At 49.0% G+C, this 27,198-nt stretch overlaps 1 protein-coding gene across 1 annotated transcript in view; it reads left to right on the top strand.

Annotated features, from left to right (window-relative positions):
* The window catches only part of LOC140393671 (decorin-like), a 91,976-nt gene that overhangs the window by 6,450 nt on the left and 58,328 nt on the right, over positions 1-27,198 (top strand). The gene's annotated exons all lie outside the window — the stretch shown is intronic.

The following is a 27,198-nucleotide window of genomic DNA, read 5'->3' as shown; positions in this document are numbered from 1 at the left end:
TGTAGTTATATTGTAAATAGTTATATAGTTATATAGTATATATGTATGTAGCCATACAACTGAGCCTCAAAACCTCCAGCCACTGTGGACTATGAATTCTGTCGATTCTTAATTGAGTTGCTCGAGCTACTTTCTATCTGAATGTTCCTGCTTCACTGAGATGGAGAAAGACAATTTAATCAACACTGCCTCATTCTCTGCCAATATCAAAGCCAGGAATTTGACAAGTCTCTTCCAAGTCCTTTGTCAGTGAATTTGAAAAGAATCCAAAAATGTTATGAACATGTGAATTCAGCTGAGTGAAGCATATGGTAAAAGCCTAAACAACAGGGATAAAAATTGGTGGTCCTTTAATATTAAATATTTACACAGAATGTACAGCATATAAACAGGCCATTTGCACATCTGGGCCAACCAAACAGGCATCCACACCCTCCACCCCCTCATCTGAACGATCAATGTTTTAGGTCAATGTACGATTTTGTGATGTTTAGGAAAAATACAGCTGGGGCGTCTCAGTGACGACTGCCGAGTTTAAGGCAAAAGCCTAACTTGCTCCGTAGCTTTCATATTATTCTTTACTATTCTGTTAAAGTACAGAAATGTGTAAAATCGTATTTATATTAATTGAACTCGGAATATTGCAAATGATGGTTGCTCACTCACGAAGCAGATACAACTTCAGTCCAGAACCTGCTATTCAAGAACCTAGCAAGATTTTAGAAGGATATCCATGTCCAATTAAAATTAGTAAAAACTAAGTTCCAAAGCGCAGCCACATTGGACTCAAAACATTGGGCGCGAGTTAGAGGAAATGAAGCAGACTGCCATGTCGGAGATGTTTCGCCGGGGGTTTCCCCGTGTTGGCAAGGCTGAGAACTTCCCCGCTACTAAACGGGACTCTGCTTCGTTCCGGAGCCTCGGCGAGGAACGCCCAGTCGAGACCGCACTTAGTCCCATCTCCTGCACTAACGATGGCGCCCTGATCTCTGGATTCCCCACCGCGGCCTCCAGATCCTCCCCAATGCCCCAATAAGAGAGACATCAGGCCCCCCGTACTCCATCTCATAAGGTCAGGCACCCCCAGGGCCCGATCCCCAGCATGGGTGAGATGCCACCTGCACACCTTAGCACCCCCAGCCTGGCACTCTGGCAGTGCCCCTGCCAGTGTCACCTTGGCACAGCCAGGGTGGCAGGCTGACAGTACTACAGTGACCAGGTGGCATTGGGGGTGCCAGGGTACCACCCGGCCCAGAACCTGACCACCTAGGAGCCCCAATCACCTGTCTGGGACACCCCCCCCAAGTGCCAGTAAACCTGGTCCATGTTTGTGGAAACCAGTGCTAAACGGTACCCGCTCGGGGTCTCTGAGGCGATGCCATTAGATTCTGGCCACTGGGTAGATCCAGCGTTGACATATTCAAGTGAAATTAACTGCGAACTTGAATATGCAAATCTGGATCCCTTCCTCAATGTGCGAGATCCAGATCGCGACACACCGCGAGATCCCATTAGATCTCTCGAGGCATGACGAGGCCGGTAAATCCCGTGCAAAGCTCTCTCTCTCTCTCTTGAGATTTACCAGCCTCATCGCCTCCCAAGTAAGGTGCGGCAAGGCCGATAGATCGCGTCCGTGAACTCTGCTTCTGTCTGCAAAGGTGCTGCCGGACCTGCTGAGTTTTTCCAGCCCTTTCTGTTTTTGGGTACAGCCTAATGGTGTCCACGCCTACGCATGGTGTTTCCCGGCGATGGGGAGGGTGGGTGGGGGGGGGGGGTGCAGTCACTGGGAAATCCCTTTGTCAACAACAGCGGGATCGGTAAATGCCGCTGATGGGCCCGCTCTGCCTCTGAAGAACACGCGGCGGGGTCGGTCGGTAACTCCCGCCCTTTACTTCAGACCTACAGCGTCTGCAGTATTTTGCTTTTACTTCAATAAAATTAATTCCTCTGAAACAAATTATTTCCCTGCAGCCTCATCTGTCCCCTGAGTGTCTGCTTCACATTTCGCTGCTTTACCTGTGGTTCGCAAAGGTTTGGTGCACTTTCTGCACAAAGGTTTAAGCTGACAATAAGCTAAATAATCATTTCCTGATTGTACTCCTGTGTTCCAACTCTTCTGCACACGCAGCATCACAAACCATGTAACACATTTATAGCTACACACCCCGCCTCACTAAACACAAGTAAAATCCCATTAACTGCATGCTTTTTCTTCAAGTTAATAATGCACCAGCGCTGGGCTGACAATCTGTTTATCCTGGGGAGATTAATGTTTGCTAGAAATATAGAAATAAGACAAAAATGTGCGATTTTACAACTATAAGCCCCATTGAGTTGATATGTGTTAATTACATTCGCACAAGGGATAACCTCACTTTAACTTTGCAGACGTTATGTGCAGGTCACCGTCAGGAACATTGCTTTTTCCTCACCCCGCTAAAGTCAATATTTTCCCACTTCTGTAGTAGAAAGATTCAACACACTCATTAAGACAGAATAACAAAGCTTTATTTTCGAAAAGACTGCATGCAGTACTGGCTGAAACTTGAAGTCAGAGAGCAGTCAACAAATCTGCTGAGTCTTTCGCAAGTTCCGCGCTTTCGCAGAGAATTAGCTCGATGTTTATACATTATCATTATCAAGACTGCGTGACAATAGTATAGTCAGGAATTTGATCGGAAATACAAACGGAAGCATAGAACAGACCTTTTTTGGTCACATCACTCATACCATTATCTTGTCCTTGGAGGGAACATTGAAAGGTCGGAATAGAATTATTTCTTCCTGAACTGGACCTGTATGGGCCACTGGCGCAATGGATAACGCGTCTGACTACGAATCAGGAGATTCCAGGTTCGACACCTGGCTGGCTCGGACTTCAAACGTTTGGGCTGCGCTTTAACTCAGTGGGTGGGACAGCTGGCTCTTGATGCTGAGCAAAGTGAGCAGGACATCTTCAATTCTCGTATCGGCTGTGATTATTTACGGGGCAGCACGGTAGCATTGTGGATAGCACAATTGCTTCACAGCTCCAGGGTCCCAGGTTCGATTCCGGCTTGGGTCACTGTCTGTGCGGAGTCTGCACATCCTCCCCGTGTGTGCGTGGGTTTCCTCCGGGTGCTCCGGTTTCCTCCCACAGTCCAAAGATGTGCAGGTTAGGTGGATTGGCCATGATAAATTGTCCTTAGTGTCCAAAATTGCCCTTAGTGTTGGGTGGGGTTACTGGGTTATGGGGATAGGGTGGCGGTGTTGACCTTGGGTAGGGTGCTCTTTCCAAGAGCTGGTGCAGACTCGATGGGCCGAATGGCCTCCTTCTGCACTGTAAATTCTATAACTTATCTTGTTTAATTCCTATGGCCCTGGGTTATGACGAGTTAGTTTTATCAGGAGTTGCCGAGGTCCGGTGTTTTGGAATGGCTTGACCTTCTCTGATCTTTTTCAGACTTCAAATTATGCAGAGTTGGCCTTATCAGTCTTTCAGTCTGAAATGGTTAGGGCAGCATTTCTTACAGAGGTCTGGTGAACTGTGAGCATTCTTTACATGGGCCTGGTGAGCTGCAATGAGTAGTTCAGCCTTTCTTACATTGCATCAAACATTTTGACCAGTCTTCCCATTGACCAGTTTTCCCATCATGCCATTACTTAATTCGTACCATATCACAAACCTTTAACCCACAGATTCTTTGCTCCGTAACTGGCTAGATTTCCGAGCTGATGAGTGAGTGTCCAGCCACAACAATCTTTGTTTTCATATCTGTGGAAAATGAACAAAAAGTAGGATTCATGTGGGTAATGGGGATAAAAATGGAAGAAAATGTACTTCTTTAAAAATAAACATTAATATTTGAATGACTCCTTTTCCTTTGCTGAGCGATACGGTGTGAGGAAATCAAACAATGTTCCATTGTTGGAATTAAACACGGATCCCCAAAAAAGTCCCTTTGTTCTATCAAAATAACATGAAGCCTGAGAATTGTGCTGTGATGCGGTTGCGAAATTATAGATGTCAATGTGAGCACTCCGAGTGTCAACTACCAAAGTAAAAGTTAATCTGCAATTATAGACACAGAAATGTATGGTTTACATTTCGCGTTTCTCTTGTCTTATAATTTAAAGACCACAAATGTTAATTTGAGGTTAAGTTCCACAAACTATTCATGTTTCTCAGACAGTTTATTTGGAATCACTAGATGTGAGAGTTTAGATTGATCATTCACAGGGGAACTTAGAAACATAATACATGAGGGCTTCCGGTGTCGGGGATGTGCTGTGCAGATGCACGAAAGGTGGCTCTGCCTCTCGAAACAAATGTAGGCACTTTCAACCCAAAATAGCCCGTTAAATGCAGGGGGAAAAAACCCTCAACCTCCTCCAACACCATCAAGACATGTCGAGCAGCAGCGACCCTCGGGGCCGAACAGGCGGCAAAGGCAGTAAGAGCTGTGAGAGGAGGACTGAGGTGATGCCAAGCATGCGTGGCGACGAGGCCTCACCACACCTGAGCGGGAAGGAACGGCAGAGCGAACGCAGGATCTTCCCCAGAAGAACGAATGGAGGGAGTTCCTGACGCAGGAACGTCAAGAGCACAAGGATGCCATTAAAATGGAAATGATGACAACAGTAAAGGTGACAGTAGCGGAGGCACTAGGCACCCTGCAAGCGCCGCTTGAGAAGACGGAAAGGCGGCTGGAGATGCAGGAAGCGATGATCAGGGAGCTGGAGAAGGCCGCAACCAACCAGAGCAATCGGTCGAATTTAACAAAGCCAAGGCAGCCCTTTATAAAAACAAGGTGCATTTCGAAATCCTGTATTCCACCAAGCTCTGGGTGACGTTCCAGGGCAGGGAATACTATTTCACCACACCGGCGGACGCAAAGGAGTTCATCCACAAGCATATGGGTGGCACGGTAGCACAGTGGTTAGCACTTTTGGTTCATAGCTCCAGGGTCCTGGGTTCGATACCCGGCTTGGGTTACTGTCTGTGCGGAGTCTGCACGTTCTCCCCGTGTCTGCGTGGGTTTCCTCCGGGTGCTCCGGTTTCCTCCCACAAGTCCCGAAAGACGTGCTGTTAGGTGAATTGGACATTCTGAATTCTCCCTCCGTGTACCCGAACAGGCGCCGGAATGTGGCTACTAGGGTCTTTTCACAGTAACTTCACTGCAGTGTTAATGTAAACCTACTTGTGACAATAAAGATTATTATGGACTGGGGAGGCAACATAACCAGCATTGCGGCACATCTCCCATTGGGGAGAGGGTTCCTGGTGGCAGGAGTAGAGAACACCACAGATGGGGGGACAATGGGGAGTAAACAGTGGGGGAAAAGCTGTGGGGGGGGGGGGGGACACTCACAAGGATGGGGAGGAGGGAGACCAAACCAAGGGGAAAACTGAGGGATAAGGGGGGGGGGAGGGTGCTAGGCTGGCTACGACAGATCACACAGGCCAGCAAGGAACGCAAAGGCACCGCAAACAGCCTCCTTGGAGGTCCCCAAACAAAGGGAGACCCCGGAGTGCAGGGGCTTAGCCACATGGCGTACACATAGATGGCGGCCATGTTGGATGGCCCCTGGACAAAGGGAAACGCCGGAGCGCAGGGGCAGATCCACAAGGCAAGTATGGGTGATCCTGCAGGAGGGGGGGGACAGGAACCCCCCAATCAAGATAGTCACCTGGAACATCAGGGCACTTAACGGCCCAGTGAAAAGATCGAGAGTCTTCGCCCACCTGAAAAGTATGAACGACGACATAGTCTTCTCCAGGGGACCCACCTGAAGGAGAAGGACCGACTGCAGCACAGTGGTTCTCACTGCTGCTTCACGGCGCCGAGGACCCGGGTTCGATCCCGGCCTAGGGTCACTGTCCGTGTGGAGTTTGCACATTCTCCTCGTGTCTGCGCGGGTCTCGTCCCCACAACCCAAAGATGTGCAGGGTGAGTGGATTGACCACGCTAAATTGCCCCTGAGTTGGAAACAAAGAATTGGGCACTTTACATTTCTGGGGGAAAACAGAAAAGCAGTATGAGAGGGCTGAGCTTGAATAGGGGAGAAACATAGGTTCATTGGTTGGAGAGAAGCTTCTGTTAGGGAGGGTCTTTAAGTGGCTGAAATTAGAAAAACACATTTCTTTTAAAAAGTAGCTGCTTCGATTTCAGTAAGAAACACAAGAAATAGCGAAGTAAAGTTAAGTCAAGGCCAGGTAAAATAAAGTAATGCAGATAAGCAAAAGTAAAATAAATTTAACATTAGGGAAGTAAATTGAAGCCATGGCAGGACAGTTTAGTCGTGTGTGATACATGTCCTGTAATATGTGGGAACCTGTGGATATGACCGGTGTCTAAAACTGTCACATGTGCAGAACGTTTCACCAGCTGAAAGAAACTTGAGCACCAGGTTTCAGAGCTCAAGTGCTGGCTGGAGTCACCGCGGTACATGACGCTGAGCTAGGAGCCACATGGATCGTAAATTCAGAGACATAGTCATGCCGCAGCTTCGGAGCCTGGTGGCAGAATGGGAATGGATGGGCCACTAGGCAGTAGATGCAGGAATCCCCTGGGGTCCCGCTCATCTATCGGTTTTCCATTTTGGGTAGTGGTGAGGATGTTGGATCTTCAGAGGAATGTCGTCAGAACCAATTTTGTGGCACCACAGGCGGCTCTGGTGCCCAGGAGGGAGGAAGAAGATAATAAGGAAAGCAAATGGGATGTGGACATTTATAGCAAAAGGAATTGAGTATAAAGGTAAGGAAGTGTTGTTGCAACGATACAAGGTATTGGTGAGACTGCACCTGGAGTATTGTGCACAGTTTTTGTCCACTTGTTTGAGGAGATGTCGTGGCATTGGAGGCAGTTCAGCGGGGGTTCACTAAATTGATTCCAGAGATAAGTGGGGCGGGATTCTCCGAACCCCGCCGGGAGTGAATCCCACCTCCGCCGGCTGCCGAATTCTCCGGCGCCGGAGTTTTGGCGGGGGCGGGAATCGCGGTGTGCCGGTAGGCAGCTGCTGGGCCCCCCCCCCCCCGATTCTGCGGCCCGCGATGGGTGGAGTGGCCGCCCCTTTTCGGCAGGTCCCGCCAGCGTAAGTCACAGCAGGTCCTTACCGGCGGGACCTGGTTCCACGGGCGGCCTGCAGAGTCCTCGGGGGGACGCGGGGGGATCTGGCCCCGGGGTGTGGCCCCACGGTGGCCTGGCCCGTAATTGGGGCCCACCAATTGGGGCCCACAGGTGGGCGGGCCTGTGTTGTGGGGGCACTCTTTCCCCTCCGCACCGGCCGCTGCCAACCTCCACCATGGCCGGTGCAGAGAAGAATCCCCCTGCGCATGCGCTGGGATGGATGACGCCAGCACACACTGGCGCTCCCGCGCATGCGCCAACTCGCGCTGGCCAGCGGAGGCCCTTCGGCGCCAGTTGGCATGGCGCCAAACACTCCGGCGCCAGCCTAGCCCCTGAAAGTGCGGAGGATTCTGCACCTTCAGGGTGGCTGGCACCGGAGCGGTTCACGCCATTCCTCGGCGCTGAAGTGGTTCGCGGAGATTCCCGCCCATGGTTTGTCGTAAGTGGAGAGATTTAACAGTTAGGCCTGTATTGTCTGGAGTTTAGATGAATGAGGGGAGAACTAATTGAGGTATACAAGATGCTGAAAGGTATGGATAAAGTTACAAGATGCTGAAATGATGTGGAGATGCCGGCGTTGGACTGGGGTGAGCACAGTACGAAGTCTTACAACACCAGGTTTTTTTTTTTTCTTTTCTTTGATGTCACTGGCTTTCAGAGCGCTGCTCCTTCCTCAGGTGAATGAAGAGGTATGTTCCAGAAACACATATATAGACAAAGAGGTATGGATTCACACCTCTTTAACCTGGGGTTACCCCATCTCTGGATCTGTAAAGATTTAATCACCTGCTAATGCTCGCATTCCTAGCATTGTTTGGCATCTTTGAATTTGTCTATATATGTATTTCTGGAACATACCTCTTCATTCACCTGAGGAAGGAGCAGCGCTCTGAAAGCTAGTGACATCGAAACAAACCTGTTGGACTTTAACCTGGTGTTGTAAGACTTCGTAAGATGCTGAAAGATATGGATAAAATAGACGTGGAGCGGATGCTTCCTCTTGTGGGACATTCTAAAACGAGAGATCATAATCTTAGAATAAGAGGTAGCAAATTTAAAACAGATTTGCGGAAACATTACTTCTCCCAAAGGGTTGTGAATCTGTGGAATTCACTATCCCAGAGTGCGGTGGATGCTGGGACAGTGAGTAAATTTAAGGAGGAGTTAGAGAGATTTTTAATTGGAAATGGGTTGAAGGGCTATGGAGAGCGGGCAGGACGGTGGAGTTGAGGCCAGGATGGGATCAGCCATGATCACATTGAGGGTGTTAGGCTCAGGAGGCTAAATTGTCGACTCCCGCTCCTAGGTCATGTGTTCTAGGGAGGAGATGCTCTGGCTGATTTCACAATCCAGCTCTTGGTCTGTAACATTGTAGGTAGCAGATGAGGAACATATCAGCAATGATAGAATGGCGGAGCAGACGCGATGGGCCGAATGGTCTAATTCTGCTCCTGTATCTTATGAACTTATGTAACAAAAGGGAATTTCATAGACTAGACTCATAGAACACCTACAGTGCAGAAGGAGGCCATTTGGCCCATTGAGTCATCACTGACCCTCAGAAAGAGCACCCTACCTGGGTGCAACCCCATAACCCCACCTATCCTTTTTATGTGCCAAACGGGTAAGGCACTGGTCAGAAAAATGTGAAAATGAATACAAGGAGGTGAAAGATGCCTTGCAGAATCCAGAGCTGTTGGTTCACGACAGATCCAAGCTGAAGTTACAACTTGCTTGTGATGTATCGCCCTTTGGAGTTGTGGAAGTTAATTTGCACAGAATGCCTTCAGGAGTGGAACGTCCAACAGCATTTGCTTCATAAACTCTTATGAGTACCGAAAAGAATTCTGCTCAGCTAGAAAAAGCGGCTTTGGACATCATATTCTGGGTAAAAAGGTTTGACCACTACCGTTAGGATACTATTTTACTCTTTTGACCGATCACCAACCCTTGACGACAATCTTTGGGCCGTATAAAGGTATGCCTTCTTTAGTAGCTGGTAGGTTACAACAATGTTCTTGGATATGACCGGCACACACTTATGATATCCAATATCGTTAGTCAAGGCAATATGCAAATACTGATGCTTTGTCAAGATTGACGTTATAAATCAAGCAAGAATTTGAAGAACAAATCCTCAACATCCTATATTTCTCATTCTGTGGATATTGTACCTGTGACTTCATCTCAGGTTCAAAGATACACAAAAACCTATGCAGTGATGGGGAAGGTGATGGACTTGTTCCAAAAAGAGACAACGGCAGACCTACATTGTAACAATCCAGAGATCAAGCCCTACATCTACATCACAGGAAGACTTGAGTCGATAGTTCAGAATGAAGTTTTATTATGGGAAATCTGAGCGATTATTCCTTTGAGCTTGTGTAGTAAAGTCCTTGACCAATTGCATGAAGGACATCCTGGTGTGGCGAGGGTGAAGAAACTGGCACCCAGTTATTTTGCTGGCCAGGGTTAGATGCACAAATCGAAGAAAAAGTCGGGCAAGGTCAACCCTGTGCAAAATTAAGAATCACTTCACCACTGAAACCATTAAGACCGTAAGGCCATACAACATAGGAGCAGAATTAGGCCATTCGGCACATCAAGTCTGCTCCACTATTCAATCATGGCTGATATGTTTCTCATCCCCATTCTCCCCATAACCCCTGATTCCCCCTTATTGACCAAGAACCTATCTATCTCTGTCTTAAAGACACTCAGTGATTTGGCCTCCACAGCCTTCTGCGGCAAAGAGTTCCACAGGTTCACCACCCTCTGGCTGAAGAAATTCCTCCTCATCTCTGTTTTAAAGGATCGTCCCTTCAGTTTGAGAATGTGGCCTCAGTTTCTCATTTTTCATTCAAGTGGAAACATCCTCTCCAAGTCCACTCTATCCAGGCCTCGCAGTATCCTGTAAATTTCAATAAGATCCCCCTCATTCTTCTAAACTCCAATGAGTACAGACCCAGAGTCAACTGTTCCTCACACAACAAGCTCTTCATTCCAGGGATCATTCTTGTGAACCTCCTCTGGATCCTTTCCAAGGCCAGCACATCCTTCCTTAGATATGGGGCCCAAAACTGCACACAATACCCCAAATGAGATCTGACCAGAGCCTTGTACAGCCTCAGAAGTACATCCCTGCTCTTGTATTCTAGCCCTCTCGACATGAATGCAAACATTGCATTTGCCTTCGTAACTGCCAACTGAACCTGCCGTTAACCTTAGGAGAATCTTGAACTCAGTCCCTTTGTGCTTCTGATTTCGAAAGCCTTTTCCCATTTAGAAAATAGTCTGTGCCTCAATTCCTCCTTCCAAAGTGCATAACCTCACACTTTTCCACATTGTATTCCACCTGCCTCTTCTTTGCCCGCTCTCCTAGCCTGTCCAAGTCCTTCTGCAACCCCCTTGCTTCCTCAATACTACCTGTCCCTCGACATACCTGTATCAACTGCAAACTTAGCCTTCAGTTCCTTCTTCCAGATCGTTCATGTACATTTTGAAAAGTTGTGGTCCCACCGACCCCTGAGGCACATCACTGGTCACTGTGGGAATGGCTGACACACCCATGACAGACTATATTGACCCCGTTGACGGTCCCATGTTCCTAGTGACTGCGGATGCACACTTCTTATGAATCCGGACCAAAACTCCAATTGTTTTGTAAAGATCCAAGACTAGAACCCAATTCTTTTGGATCCGAGAACGAGAACCCCGATTTGTTATGGGATTCCGGACGTGAACCCAACTTTTTAGTTTGGAAATTTATGAGTGACAACACTGACCAGCAGACAGCTTTTATGATAAAACAAACTTTAATTTAAACACAGAATTATACACATGAGCAACAAAGAAATAGCTCACATTTAACGGTTCAAATATTTTGCTTGTTTTCTCATCCTGCATCTATATAGATAGATATATTCCAATTAAACAAATCAACATATCTTAAATACCATTCATGGATAAAAACGACAAGAAGGATTTCCAGTTGCTTATGTTGGTACAAAGCCTCTGAGAGAGAGAGAATTGTAAGAGCAAACTGAACCCCGTCTGTCCAGCTTGGTGTTCCACAAACAATTGACAAACTTGGCCCCTCACATTAACTATGTCACCTCCAATCCAAAAGCACCCAACATTCTTGTGTCATGTTCCAAATGATTACATTGCTCCTTCCAAGTCAATGATTCTCTCCCTTTGTAATCACAGCAAAAATACTAAATACAAACTTTAACATCTGCACATTTCTCATAGTTGTCATACACTCTAAATGGCCAGAAGTAGTTGTGATGATATGCATGAAGCAAGTTTGCGCATAAGGTTATGCACCACCTGCGACCACTAGGTGGCAGTGTAAATCCACCACATGACCCTATGACCGGGGAGTTGGGAGTAAGTCGTGCCAGAAGACAGACGTATTTTGCAAAAGCTCTATAATAGTTAACTAGCGTTAGTAGTTTATTATTTTATTTATCTTAGTTACCTTTATCACGCAGTTGTTTCATAATAAATTATTTAAACTAGATGTTCTGTAGTTCATCGTTCACTTTGGCCAGTCTACAGAACATAATAGTAGTGATTATGAAATCCGTGATAACACAACAAAGCTAGAGGAAATATTCGCAAGATTTGGAACACCACAGCAGGTTGTAAGTGACAATGATACTCAGTTCACGTCTAAGAAGTTCGAAGAATGTTGCCATTTATAGCTAAAGGATGTTTTTTGCAAATGGAAAGCTGTTTCTACTGGTGTTCCACAAGGCTCAGTGTTAGGTCCTTGCTGTTGTATATATTAATGATATGGACTAAAATCAGTGAGGCATGATTGGGAAATTTGCAGATGGTACAAAATTGGCATGTAGTTGATAGAAACCATAGAAACCCTACAGTGCAGAAGGAGGGCGTTCGCGCCCATTGAGTCTGCACTGACCCTCTGAAAGAGCACCCTACCTACGCCCATTTGCCCACCCTATCTCCATAACCCTACCTAATCACATCTTTCAGGACTTGTGGGAGGAAACCGGAGCACCCGGAGGAAACCCACGCAGACACGGGGAGAACCTGCAACTCCACACAGACAGTCGCCCGAGGCTGGATTAGAACCTAGGCTCCTGGCACTGTGAGGAAGCAGTGCTAACCACCGTGCCACCGTGCCGCCCAGATAGTGAAGAGGATAGCTGTCGACTCCAGAATGATATCAATGGTTTGTCTCAGCGGACAGAGAAGTGAAAAATGGAATTCAATCCGGAAAAGTGTGAGGTAATGCATTTTGGGAGGGGTAATAACGCAAGGGAATGCTCAGTCAATGGGAACGTATTGAGATGGTTTAAGGAAGTGAGGGACCTTGGAGTACATGTCCACTGGTCCTTTAAGGTGGCAAGACAGGTGGACAAGGTGGTCAAGGCAGCGTATGGAATGTTTACCATTATTGGGTGCGGTATTGAATGTAAAAGCAGGGGTGTACTGATGAATTGCATAAAACGCTGGTTCGGCCACAGCTGGGGTTTTGTGTACAGTTCTGGTCACCACATTAAAGGAAGGATAAAGGGCAGAATTTACCAACAACACTGCCCCATGTGACATTATAATAAATGTACAGAACTGTAAGGGTTAATGCTATGTCCAAATCAACCACTAGAGGGAGCTAGATGCAGAACGATATAAGGCATTGATGCTAAGTCTTGTGGGTGAGTGGCTGAAGACAGACTGTAGGAAAGATAGTGTGAGTGAGAGCAGATCATAGTTATTGTGCTAGTGTAGAGATTAGTAGTAGATGAGTGTAGATTGTATGTTTATTATCTACTGTTTATTATATAGGAGTACGTGTTGAATCCAATTAAGTAGTGTAAATAAATCCTTAGCTTTGTTCAATATAAAAGCTAGTTGTGGTCTTTGTGAACACTACGCCAACCATCCTCGGATCAGAACCACAAAGAACACCACACCGCAGGTTTTTCGGCAACGGAGGCGGCCTGCCGTTCATAGATTATCATAGAATTTACAGTGCAGAAGGAGGCCATTCGGCCCATCGAGTCTGCACCGGCTCTTGGAAAGAGCACCCTACCCAAGGTCAACACCTCCACCCTATCCCCATAACCCAGTAACCCCACCCAACACTAAGGGCAATTTTGGACACAAAGGGCAATTTATCATGGCCAATCCACCTAACCTGCACGTCTTTGGACTGTGGGAGGAAACCGGAGCACCCGGAGGAAACCCACGCACACACGGGGAGGATGTGCAGACTCCGCACAGACAGTGACCCAAGCCGGAATTGAACCTGGGACCCTGGAGCTGTGAAGCAATTGTGCTGTCCACAATGCTACCGTGCTGCCCGTTGTCAATGGAATTTCCTGGTGACAGCGTCCCTCGTTGCCGGGAAACCCGTGCGGCGCCGTAGGACCGGAATTTCTGCAACAGCTGGTAAATCCTGCCCATAATTGCTCTGGAGAGAGAGCAGAGGAGATTTACAAGAATGTCCCCATGGTTATAAAATCGCAGCTCTGTGGAGAGATTGGCTAAGTTTGGGTTGATTTCCCTAGAACAGAGAAGGCTACAGGGTGACCTAATTGAGGTGTACAAAATTATGAGGGGCTTAGACAAGGTGGACAGGAATATCTTGTTTCCCCCTGGCTGAGGGGTCAATTACTGGGGGCATGGATTTAAGGTGGCTGATAGAAGGATTATAGGGGAAACGAGGAAAAAACCTTTCACCAAGAAAATGGTAGGCGTCTGAAATTCACTGCCCAAATTGGTGGTTGAGGTTGAAATGCTCACCTCATTTTAAGCGCACCTGGATCTTCATGTGAAGTGCTGTAACCTGCAAAGCTACAGACCAGGTACTGGAAAGTGGGATTAAAATGAGCCGCTGGTTTCTTTTTTCCTATAACTTTGGGCCTCGTTCTGCGCTGTAACATTCCTGTGGCTCTATTGTTCTGTTGCCAGATAGATAGAGCAGAAGGATGGTCAATGCACAGAAAAGGGGAAACTGCGTTGGACCATGAGACTGGGAGAGGCTGCAGAGGGATTTGAAAAAAGTGGTTGAAAACTTTGTACTTAATTCCTTGGGAGATGGGGGAGCTTTGGTGAACCACTGTAATAGGAGATGTAAGGTAGGACCTGCACTACAGGTTCGCCAGTAGCTCCTGCCGGCTGGCTCCGCCCACGGAGAACTGTATAAATATGCATGACCTCCAGTGCCCTGCCATTTCGCCAGCTGCAGCAGGAGGCCACGCATCTGACTGTAATAAAGCCACAGTTGTACCCAACTTTAGTCTTTGTGCAATTGATCGTGCATCAGGAGCAAACTGAGGCAATGAGCTAGTGGAAATTAAGGCAGGACTTTTAAACCATTTTGTGTTTACATTGAGGTTCAGTGGCTAGAAGGAAAACATTGAGGAAGTCAGACCCGGAGTTGGACTTACCTGCCCAAGAAATTGAACTGTGGTCTTTAATATACGATTGTTGTGTAATAATGCACGTATCCAGTAGAGGGGAGCCTAGTCAAAGGTGCAATATTGGCCGTCGTCGGGTAAGGTCCTTGCCGATATATAGAATATATATATATAGAGCGACATCTGTTTCTCATGGAATGACAAGGGCCTTATTAACAGAACCATTTCTCTCGGTATAATCTGTGTCATAGTCATTGTCTGAATTTTAGTACGGATCAGCTTTCTCACTTTCCGGATGTCTCAATATTTCTATCACATGTAGTTTACCACCATTGTCTGGAATTTTTCATTTTAATCCTCTCTCAAATTTCTTCCCTGTTTTCGAACTGACATGCTCAGCTTCCCTTCAATCCCATTCCTAATGCCCCATGGCTGAGCCTGACACATTGCCATATCATTATGAAACTGCAGATTAGTATTTCTTTTGTCCAGGTTGGCCTTCTGGGAGAATTGCAACATTGAACGAAGAAAGGAACAGGAGGAGGCCATTCAGCCCCTTGAACCTGTCCTGTCATTCAACAAAATCGCAGCTCACCTGTACCTTAACTCTATCCACCCGCCTTAGCACCGTCTCCCTTCATATACCCTATTTTCCAGCTAAACCATTAAAATTGTTAATTGAGCTAGCATTCATGACTTTTAGTGGGACAATGCAATTGTATAGAAATGTTTCCTAACTTCTCTCCTGAATAGCTGGCTCTGATTTTACAGTTAAATCCCCTTTGTAGATTCCCTCAGCAGTCTCCCTCCATCTTCCCTATCAATTCCTTTCAGAATCCTAAAAACTCACCACTTCACAATCTTCATTTCAGGAAATTCCAGCCTGATTTAAGTAATCTCCATATATAACTCCTGGAACCCTGGTAACATTCTGGTGAATTTATGCAGTACACCTGCCAATCACATACCAAAATATTGTTTCCAAGGTCAGATTTGAGAATTATATATCAGGGCTTTGTAAAACGACAGTAAAACTTCCCTTAATATTCTGATTATAACGGCCACCATCCTATCATTCCACTTGTACCGCGTTCCAACATGGTCCTATCCCCTTGTTTTCTCCTTTCCTCTGCTGACCGATTTTGCTGGAGGAGCAATCCATTGGTCCAATCCAAGGTACTCTCCAGTACCTTGCTCACCTGATATAATACGGAACTGAACAAAGAACAAAGAACAAAGAAAAGTTCAGCACAGGAACAGGCCCTTCCGCCCTCCAAGCCCGTGCCGACCATGCTGCCCGTCTAAATTAAAATCTTCTACACTTCCTGGGTCCGTATCCCTCTATTCCCATCCTATTCATCTATTTGTCAAGATGCCCCTTAAATGTCACTATAGTCCCTGCTTCCACCACCTCCTCCGGCAGCGGGTTCCAGGTACCCACTACCCTCTGTGTAAAAAACTTGCCTCATACACCTCCTCTGAACCTTGCCCCTCGCACCTTAAACCTATGCCCCTTAGTAATTGACCTCTCTACCCTGGGGAAATGCCTCTGACTATCCATTCTGTCTATGCCCCTCATAATTTTGTAGACCTCTATCAGGTCGCCCCTCAACCTCCGTCGTTCCAGTGAGAACAAACCGAGTTTATTCAACCGCTCCTCATAGCTAATGCCCTCCATACCAGGCAACACCCTGGTAAATCTCTTCTGCACCTTCTCGAAAGCCTCCACATTCTTCTGGTAGTGTGGCAACCAGAATTGAACACTATACTCCAAGTGTGGCCTAACTAAGGTTCTATGCAGCTGCAACATGACTTACCAACTCTTATACTCAATGCCCCGGCCAATGAAGGCAAGCATGCTGTATGCCTTCTTGACTACCTTCTCCACCTGTGTTGCCCCTTTCAGTGACCTGTGGACCTGTACACCTAGATCTCTCTGACTTTCAATACAGTTGAGGGTTCTACCATTCACTGTATATTCCCTACCTGCATTCGAGCTTCCAAAATTCATTACCTCACATTTGTCCGGATTAAACTCCATCTGCCATCTCTCCGCCCAAGTCTCCAAATGACCTAAATCCTGCTGTATCCTCTGACAGTCCTCATCGCTGTCCGCAATTCCACCAACCTTTGTGTCGTCTGCAAATTTACTAATCAGACCAGTTACATTTCCCTCCAAATCATTTTTATAGACTACGAACAGCAAAGGTCCCAGCACTGATCCCTGCGGACTTAGACAACGAGGGTCAACAGGCGTTGACAACGGGAACATCACAGCTCAGATCTGTCCTTATTTGTTTTGTACAATGTACAGGTTCTATCAGGGGTTCCCAGGTGAAGTTCATGAATGTGAACTTTACCTGGTTTTCTCCACCCATGTCAAGGGGGGCGGAGGTCAACTGTTGCAGCCCGACATCACTCCGGCTTACCCAAGCCAACTTAGACCAGGTTCTGGTGTAATGGTTTAATTCTAACTGCTTAATCTGCTAAGATTCTGTGTATATTACCACAGGAAGCCAGGCAGCATCATATGGTTTGCGCTCCCTCGTTACGCCTGGTGGATGACATGGCCAGAGCAGTAAGATGTTTTCCAATAAAGCCCTTGGACGGAATTGCTGATACCGGAATCGCGTTTGGCGATCAGCCGGAGAATCCATTTTAATGCCGAAATCGGGGGCGCCGCTGTTTTTCAGATGCTCAGGCCCCTCAAAAACGTCACATGAGGACCCCCCTCATGCTCCTCCCCCGAGGGGTCGACTTCACGATGGCGTGGGACACATGTCCTCTCAACGGTCGTGAACCTGGCTTGGCGGCTGCGGACTGTGTCCAACGCCGCCATAGTCAGTGGGGGGGGGAGCCGTTCCGCTGGCAGGGGGTCTCCCGCGGGGGCTGGGAGGACTGGCGGTGGCGAGAGGGTTTCCAGGCGGGCACTATCTGGCAGACCGGGTCCACGTGGCCGGTGCTATGTTGTACATCGCGGCCACCGCAGGGCGCCGCCGTGCGCATGCACGTCCACGGACCCAGCAATTCACGTCCATATCAGCAGGTAAAGTCGGGGGCTTTACGTGGCGCGCCTGCTAGCCCCCCACCGGGCGGAGCATCGGTGCAGGGTCGGCGGCAACTTTTTGGTCTTCCGACCGGATGCTTCCTCCGGACAAGGCCGCAAAATTGGCGAATCCAGCCCCTATCGATTTCTCTGCAGACTATATTCTGTATTAGTTGAACACTCCCAGAAATATTATCTGGCGACAGCACATTAAAGGCAATTCTGGAGGCATCTCTGTCACTATTAGAAAGCCTTCAGAAGGACATAGGCCAAGCAGGAGCATGGCTGAATTGGTATCAGAGCTTTGCTAGATATCAAACTGAATCAGGCCTCGTTTTGAAGGTGAGCAGTGGGTAGGTCAGTACGGTTGTTATGTGCGACGGATGATTGTCTAAATAGGGTGCTATTTCAGCATGTCGGTGCATACTCATTGGGCTCAATGGCCTCCTCCTGTACCATAGGGATTCTATGAGTGTCGATATCCCAGGAGAGGGAAACAAGACACACAGGTTCGACGCAGTTTCAGCTTTTACTGCCCACATGTTCTGGGGCTGTGAGAAGTGGGAGGGATTCTGGGAGGCGTGTTTGGGACTCGATGGAAGAGTGTAGGGGTGGAGATCAGTCCAGACCCAATGGTGATGATCTCTGGGGTATTGGAAATGCTGGAGCTGATGGAGGGGAAGTGGGTCGATTTCATGGCCTTCGCCTCTCTAATTGCTCAGCGAAGGATATTGCTGGATTGGCAGTCGGTAACACCGCTGGGATTGGCGGCCTGGCTGGTCGGTAACACCGCCGGGGGTGGCACCTGGCTGGGTCGGTAACACCGCCGGGGGTGGCACCTGGCTGGGTCGGTAACACCGCTGGGGGTGGCACCTGGCTGGGTCGGTAACACCGCCGGGGGTGGCACCTGGCTGGGTCGGTGATGCCGCCGGGGGTGGCACCTGGCTGGGTCGGTAACACCGCCGGGGGTGGCACCTGGCTGGGTCGGTAACACCACCGGGGGTGGCGGCCTGGCTGGGGAACTTGTACGACTTCCTTCGGCTGGAAAAGATGACATTCGAGTTGAGGGGATCAGCAGAGGGCTTTGAGGTAGGGTGGGGTCTGGACATGACAATGTTTGAGGAATTGATTGTCGCGGGGGTGGGGCAAGGGGAGTGCAGGGGGTGAAAAGGGGGGGGGGAAACTCTGTTGTGTTCTCTATTTTGCTTTATCTGGATGGCTTGGATGTGTAGTGTTAAATAGAGAACACAAAGCTTTGTTAACGAACAAACCTATAAATTTATGACACTACTAAGATTTGTTCACATTCCTAAAGTTGAAGGTTACTGTGTGAAACTATGCTATCTCTAACTTGCAGAATTTCTCAAGTACACATCTGCTCTCTCTGCCTGACCCTCTTCTAACTCCTAATTCCCAGAATATCCCAAGTCACATGATATATATATGACTGTTCTGTGGTTCCCTCTAGTGGTAAGAAGCATTATCATTAACTTGTTAACTCTTTACATCCCAGTCAATATACATATTATTACAAATTGTGCAAACTGTGAGGTGTGGGGGTGTTGAAAATATGATTGATTTGTGTTGTTATAATTTTAATATGTTCAGAATAAAATACATTAAAAAAAAAGATCTTTTGGATTTAGTTTTCACTGGACTCGAGGTAGTAGAGTTTAGTAGCGAGGGAGGAAATAACTTTCTCAGCTCCTTCAAAAACAGAAGCTGGACAATGAAATTATTGGAAGATAGCAAGTCGAAGGGCACGATTCAATGGAAAGGTTACGAAGTGTGGTAGCGAGTGGGAAAAGCCACGAGCTTCTTGGCGCTGGGCCCAGCGTGGCCGTCACTGCTATAAAACATTAACTAGAACACAAAATAAGACTTTGTGCTGTGAATGATGGTCCCGCCGGCTGATTCGCCGGGACCGCACCCACCAGATCCCCACCAACAAGGGGGAGCAAACCCCACACCGCCCACAGCCAGGCCACCGAGGAGGCCAGCCCCACGATTCGGGGATGCGGACCTGGCCAGATTGTTGGATGCGGTTAAGCGCAGACGGGATGCCCTGGTCCACCGAGGGGCTCGGAGTGTCAGCCGCAAGTCAGCCAGTGTTGCCTGGGAGGGAGTGGCAGCGGCCATCAGATCAAGGAGCATCACCAGGAGTACCGGCATCAAGTGCCGTACGATCAACGACCTCCACCGGTCCGCACAGGTGGGTGGGTTGGCACCGGCCCCTTGGCAGTGCCCCCGCCCAGCACTATAACTGTGCCCCAAACCACCCATTACCAGGGAGAGCCGCCCATGCCAACCTCCACCAGCGCAGAGACACCTCGGTGGGCTTCAGTAGTGGTCAGGTCTCAGTGAGGCACATTCTGGTGAGCAACACACAGCTGCTGATGTGCATCAGGTAGAGGCTGGAATGCCCAGGGGAGACAGCAGTCGGAGGGCTGCTGGATCCCAGGACCCAGCTGGATCCCAGTCAGATGCTGAGTCTCTGCACCAGGTTTACACGGAGCTGATGCAGTGGATAGGGTGAGATTCAGAGGGGATGTTCGCGACACTCCAGCAGGTCCATAGCCGATTGGAGGAGTACCAGAGACTGCAGGCACAGGAGATGGTGCCGGCAATGAGTGGCGCTGAGGCCAACACTTTCAGGGCGGCGACTGCAGTAGAGAGCCTGGCGCACGACGTTGGGAGCATGAGTGAAGGTGTCCAAAGTGTGGCGTAGTCAGTGACGGCCATGGCCTCGGGCCTCGGCGTATGTCCGACATGCTGGGGTACGTGTCCCAGCCTCAGGTGGACATTGCCGAGGCACTCCAAAGCATGTCCCTGTCGTAGGTGGGCATTGCCAGGATGACAGACAAAGCCACGTCCTATGTGAAGCGGGTGAGGGTGAGGTCTCCCCCGGCCCTCTGGGTTTGCCGAACCCTCGCCGCCACCACCTGTCCTCCATTCTCTGGCTCATCCTGCAGGTCCTCCCGAGACTCACCCTCCAGCCCCACCTGCTCCTGCTCCTTCCCGTCCACCTCCTTGGAGGTGGCCTCATGTTGCTCCCTCTCCAAGTCCAGCACATCGCTCTGCTGCTGTGCCAGGTTGTGGAGGGCACAGCTGACTACCCCGAAGCTGGTGACCCTCTGGGGGGTGTACTGCACCACCGGAGTGGTCGAGGCATCGGAACCGCATTTTAAGGAGTCCGATGATCCGCTCAATGACACCCGGGTGACCACATGGGCCTTGTTGTATCGGGTCTCTGCATCGGTCATCAGCCCTCATACTGACATCATTATCCAGGTCCTCATTGGGTACCCCTTATCCCCCAAGAGCTAACCAGCTATCCTGGGATAGTCCTCGAAGAGGCTGGGGATGTCCCCAGGATGTAGCCCTCGTGCACACTCCATGGGAAGCGTGCACACACACGCATGATCCTCATGTGGTGGTCTCACATGAGCTGGAAGATCAGGAAGTGGAACCCCTTCCTGTTGATGTAGAACATTCTCAGACGGCCCAGTGAGCGCAAGGCAACATGCATGCCATTTATTACCCCCTGGACCTGGGGCATCTCGGCGATGGCAGAGAATCCTGCTGCCCAGGCATCTTGATGAGCCTGGGCCACGTTAAAGGTTTATATAGTTTGTTGCCTGGGCAAACAGGGCATCCGTGACCTCACGGATGCACTTGTGGGCTGTGGCTTGTGAGATGCCACACAAGTCTCCGCTCAAGCCCTGGAATGACCCTGAAGCATAGATGTTCAGAGCTGCAGTGACTTTGACGGCCACCGGGAACGGGTGCCCTCCTCCTCCACATGGTGCCAAGTCCGCGAGGACATGACACAGATGCCGCACTGGCTCCTTGTTGAGGCGGAACTTCCTGCGCCACACTCTGGGCGGGATTCTCTCATCCCGCGGCAGAGTGTTTACGCCATCGTAAACGCCGTCGCTCTCAGGACTAATTCTGGCCCCTACATGGGGCCAACACAGCGCTGGAGCGGTTCACACCGCTCCAGCTGCCGATCCCGGTGCGAACTGGGTCCCGCGGGATCCACGCATGGGCAGTGGCCTCCTTCAATGCAGGACTACAGGGCCGGCGCTTAGGGAATGAGTCCCCCAGCCAGAGAGGCCGGCCCACCGATCGGTGGGCCCTGATCGCGGGCCAGGCTGCATCGGAGCTCCCCCCGGGCCATTGTTATGGGAGAGGCATTTTCAGAACCCCAAAATGTATCATCGAGTTCAACCAGCCTCCCCCTTTAATGCTATTGTTGCTTTTCCGAGCATACGGCTTGTTCTCCAGGTTTGGGATTACAATTATGGGCACGTGGGCTTTTAAACACAAAACAATGTTTATTCAATGAACTCAACTTAACCTTTTAAATAAACATTGGATCTCTTAACACACCTTACTTCAAAGATTACCCCGAAAATATTACAACACTAAATAATTCTTCAGTTATTCCATTCAACATCCAAGAGACTTAACACATTTAAACAGAAACACATCAAGTTAAAGGCATTACTATTATGAGTTTAAATCACCCAAATGATCTAGAGATAGTCTTTCATGGCAGAGATCCAGCTCACTGCAAACACAGACACACCCCAAGCTCTTTTCCTCAAAACTGAAAACTAAACTGCAAAATGGCTGATCTAAAGCCCAGCTCCACCCACACTCTGACATCACTGCATTTCTTAAAGGTACATTGCTTAAACATCCATTTCTTAAAGGCACTCTCACATGACACCATGGATGACTCAGTCTCGGATATGGACACAGAACCCGCAGTACTCTCGGAGGAGGTCACAGTCAGACCCAGAACCCCAATATTGCCCTGTTGTCATTCTGCACAAAAAGGATGCTCTCTGACATGATATTTGTCCCCCAGCCCAGCCTCACAGTTGGTGGAAGGCCAGCCACAATGGCGAAGGAGACCACCCCCCCCCCCAACAACCCATTGGAGGAGAATCTTTGGACATGGTGTGTGGGGGAGGATATAATAACCCTCACGAGATGCACAGGGACATATTGACTGATCTCCCCATGGGACTCACAGAATACAAGCTCCCCCGCTATTGGGCAAAGATCCACCCAGCTGGTGCTCGTACATCCGTCCTTTAGCATGCCGACCCAAATGGGGATCGGCACTTCCGGGTATTCCCGACTGGAACCTGTGAGCTGTAAGCCGCATTACGACCTTTACTTTATGTTTATGAATTAGGTGTTGTTTAATTTACCTTCTGGGGTTTCCTAAGATTTTATAGACACAAATGGGGATGACGTGAGCCAGCCGCCTAACGGGTCAGAGTTGAGGACAACTGACAGGTGTGTGCGCTACATTTACGCAGGAAGGGGTACTGATGAGGAATGCTGGGAGGAGGTTTCAGGATGATGCTGGAGGTCAGGTGCTGGGAACCTGCGGAGTGGTGACATGTGGGATAGAGGTGACATTCCGGGATGTGGCAGAAGGGTTGTGCGCCAAGGGGAGACGGGGGGCTCTTACCTTTGCTGATAGAACATAGAACATACAGTGCAGAAGGAGGCCATTCGGCCCATCAAGTCTGCACCAACCCACTTCAGCCCTCATTTCCACCCTATCCCCGCAACCCAATAACCCCTCCTAAACTTTTTTGGGACACTAAGGGCAATTTAGCATGGCCAATCCACCTAACCTGCACGTCTTTGGACTGTGGGAGGAAACCGGAGCACCCGGGGGAACCCGCAGGCACGGGTAGAACGTGCAGACTCCGCACGGACAGAGTCCCAAGCCGGGAATCGAACCTGGGACCCTGGCGCTGTGAAGCAACAATGCTAACCACTGTGCTACCGTGCTGCCCAATAATAATAATAAGCTTTTAATGTCACAAGTATGAAGTTGCTGTGAAAAGCCCCTAGTCGCCACATTCCGGCACCTGTTCAGGGACGCCGGTACGGGAATTGAACCCACGCTGCTGGCCTTGTTCTGCATCACAAACCCGCTGTCCAGCCCACTGAGCTAAACCTAGTTAGGTCATTGTAGGTCATTCATTTTTTTCCTACATTAATTCCCATCTTCTTGGTCAGGCTGCTGGCACTGACCATTCCTGCCACCATTTCCCAGGCGGGATCGGTGACCTTACTGGAGGGCCTCCTGTCAACACATGGATAGACTGTGACCCGCCTCTCCTCCATGACATCCAGCACTCGAGTGAGGGCCCCCTCCGAGAATCTGGGAGCCGGTCTTCTAGCTGCCACCCTCCCAGGTTGAATGAGATCAAGTGCTGCGAGCTGTTTAAATGCAGCTTGATTGACATGCTCAGGTGACCCTCAGATGTTTTGTGCTCAGGCATGGTGTTTTTCACGTGGCATAAAAAAATTCTTTCTAATTGCCTAAGGATTGCAATCCGGATCAAAATACCCAGAATATTTTGACAAAAGCAGCAGTTTTGAGGCAGCTGCAAAATTACATTTTCAGGAGAATGCAAGTCAGTCAATTAATCCACCACATAAATGCAGCATCAGTTTACAAGACAAATTGAAGGTCAATCGGGACAAGATGGAGAAAGACAGAATTATTCGAAGAATGCAAGATTGCATCGTTTAGTGCCGAGTGCCGTGGAGGATGGATCACCGAGAATATATCTCGATTCATGACTTTAAATACAGCTTTGAAATGTTGTCCTTGCATCAGAAGTGTTAAATCCAAGATTAGCAGGTGCAAAATACTTTGCAAACTTGATAACAAGCATGGTTACCGGTCGGTACATCTCGTGGAGAAGTCCGAGGAGCTGAATATACATTTTATACCCATTTTGGACGATACTGTTTTCAATGATTTCCTTTGGGTTATATGTTATCCAGGATCCCGTTGAAGCTCATATGTTCTGCATTACATGCATTGTGCCAGAATGTATCTGTATTGCCAATGGCGTTGCTGTTGTTGGATGAACAGAGCACTAACATGACCTAATCTTCATTTATTGACGGAAGCAGCATGCAATGATGGATTGGTGTCCAACTGTCTGAAATGTGCCATTGACGTGTGGCAGATCAACCTAGTGGTGGAAACCGACCACAAGCCACCGGAGATGGATTGCCGAAAACCATTGACCAATATACCGTCACGATTTCAACGTGCCTTGGTAAAGATTCAAGGCTATGGTTGTGAGATTAGCTACAAGCCAGGTCACGTGATGGTCACACCGGATACACTTTGCCGATTGCCTAACCCAGTGAAAACAGAAGATGTATCCTTAGAACCACAGGTTTGCTTCATTGACATCAAACTTGAAGATGTTCTCCAAATTGATGTGGTACATTTTGCACCACGCAAATCCCAGAAACTGTGGAAAACCATCGCTGAAATATGGCCTGATTCAATTCACGGACACGTGAGACCATTTTGGCCTAATCGGGACGGCTGGGCATCTCCCAGGGGATCTTTGGACCTGATATTCTTCAACAACTTCATCAATGACACATGGACATAGATTGGAGGGGAAGACTCGCGGAGAGACAGGTTGGGATTCTCTGACACACCAGCCCTGTTTTCCGGCGCGGTGCACCCCCGCCGGCAGTGGGCTCCTCCGTTCCGTCAGCCGGCCAATGGGGTTTCCCATTGTGGCCAGCCCACGCCGTCGGGAAAACCGCGGGTATGGGTGCGTTGCCGGCGAAGCGGAGGATCCCACCGACAGAGAATCCCGCAAACAGCTGGGAATGAGCTAAGGCATTGGAGTTGTTGCCAAGAAGTGTGAGGCATGTGAAGAACACAATGTGGTCTTCAGTGGGTCTTCAAGTCCACACAATGAACACAAAGAAGAAGTTTCTTGGTCCAAAAGCTCATCTGATCTCTTTCATGTACATGGCACTGACCTTGTCGTCATCGTCGATTACTCTAACAATTACCCCATTATTTAACAACACATCAGGCACAACTGCTATGCACACTCTAACTACTATTTTCAGTTTATTTGCTGTGCCTCGAGCAATCATTATGGGCAATGGCCTGCGATTTGTTGCTAAGCCATTTCAGGATTTATATGAGAAGTGGAATATCAACAACACTACATTTCGCCATCACCCTAGATCTAACAGCCAAGCTGAATGAATGATGCACACAGTAACATTCCAAATTCTTAAATGTGACTGAATAAGCAAGATCTGCACATTGCAATGTTACATCTGAGAGAAATACCTTCAAGTGCAACTCTTCCAAACCAACAGAGCTCATGTTTGGCAGAGCAGTGAATAGCAATTTACCTCCTCTCACCCATTTTACTCGCTCAGAAAGTAAGGAGCATCTCTTAAAGCTGCAAGAGGGGATGATCAACTTTCATGATAAAATATATGTGTGGAATTGCCAGGTTTATAGCTGTGACAACAAATTCACAGCCTCACAGCATTTAACAAGTGTTTCGATGAGCACATGAAATGCCACAGCATACAAGGTTACAGGCCAAGTACTGGAAAATGGGATAGAGGAGCTAGGTGCATGATGGGAAGGGCAGACACAGTGGGGACGGGCCACTTTCCGTGCTGTAAAAACTCGATGGCTCTATGACGTTAAAAGGGGGGAAGAGTATCTTTAATAAGAAAGGGGGTGTTGTAATATGCCTTGAAGGGATAGCAGCATGACATCAGTAGAAGGGAAGTGTGTCATGTCATCCAGCCTCCGTTTCACTTTAGCCTGTGAGCAGAATGCAGTGCACACAGCCCTGCTGCAGATGTCTTCAAGTTTTCTATCCATGTGGATATGTTCACATGTGCCTCGTTTAAATAAATGAACTCCGGGGTCCTGGGGGGGGCCGCGGGGCAATCTGACCCCGGGGGGTGCCCCCACGGTAGCCTGGCCCGCGATCGGGGCCCACCGATCCGCGGGCGGGCCTGTGCCGTGGGGGCACTCCTTCCCTTCCGCCTCCACCACGGCCTCCACCATGGCGGAGGCGGAAGAGACTCTCCCACTGCGCATGCGCAGGAAACTGTCAGAGGCCGCTGATGCTCCCACATGCGCCAGGAAACTGTCAGCGGCCGCTGACGCTCCCGCGCATGCGCCGCATTTCCGCGCCAGCTGGCGGGGCAACAAACGCCATTTCCGCCAGCTGGCGGGGCAGAAATCCCTCCGGCGTCGGCCTAGCCCCTCAATGTTGGGGCTCGGCCCCCAAAGATGCGGAGCATTCCGCACCTTTGGGGCGGCGCGGTGCCCGTCCGATTGCCGCCGATTTGGGCGCCAGTCGGCGGACATCGCGCCGTTGGGGAAGAATTTCGCCCCAGGTGTGGACGGCATTGGGGGGAACCCGCCGTTTTGGCCTGGCCGCTCGGCCCATCCAGGCCTCAGAATAGCAGGGGTGCCGGAGAATCGCCATCTTCGGTGTCTCCGGCGATTCTCCAGCCTGCGGACCGCGAAACTCGACCGGGCCATTCCCGCCGCTTGGGAGAATCGCGGGAAGGCGTCGGACTGGCGTCCCCAGAAATTTTGGCGGCGCAGGCGATTCTCCCAACCGGCGTGGGAGTGGAGAATCGCGCCCATTATTCCTGCTTTCTCACAGGAAGCAATTCTTGGAAAAGGATTGTAATTCTGTGTATTTAAAAAATCTCTCAATTTGATGGCTATGAAAATACATTTTTAAAAATCAATGCTTTGCAACATTTGATTTTTGACTATTTTCGTGAATTTACTCGATTA

The sequence above is a fragment of the Scyliorhinus torazame genome, chromosome 17 (genome assembly GCF_047496885.1).
Source record: "Scyliorhinus torazame isolate Kashiwa2021f chromosome 17, sScyTor2.1, whole genome shotgun sequence".
Classification (NCBI taxonomy): Eukaryota; Metazoa; Chordata; class Chondrichthyes; order Carcharhiniformes; family Scyliorhinidae; genus Scyliorhinus; species Scyliorhinus torazame.
Note: the sequence above shows the minus strand (reverse complement) of the source record. Positions and strands in the feature narration are given on the sequence as shown.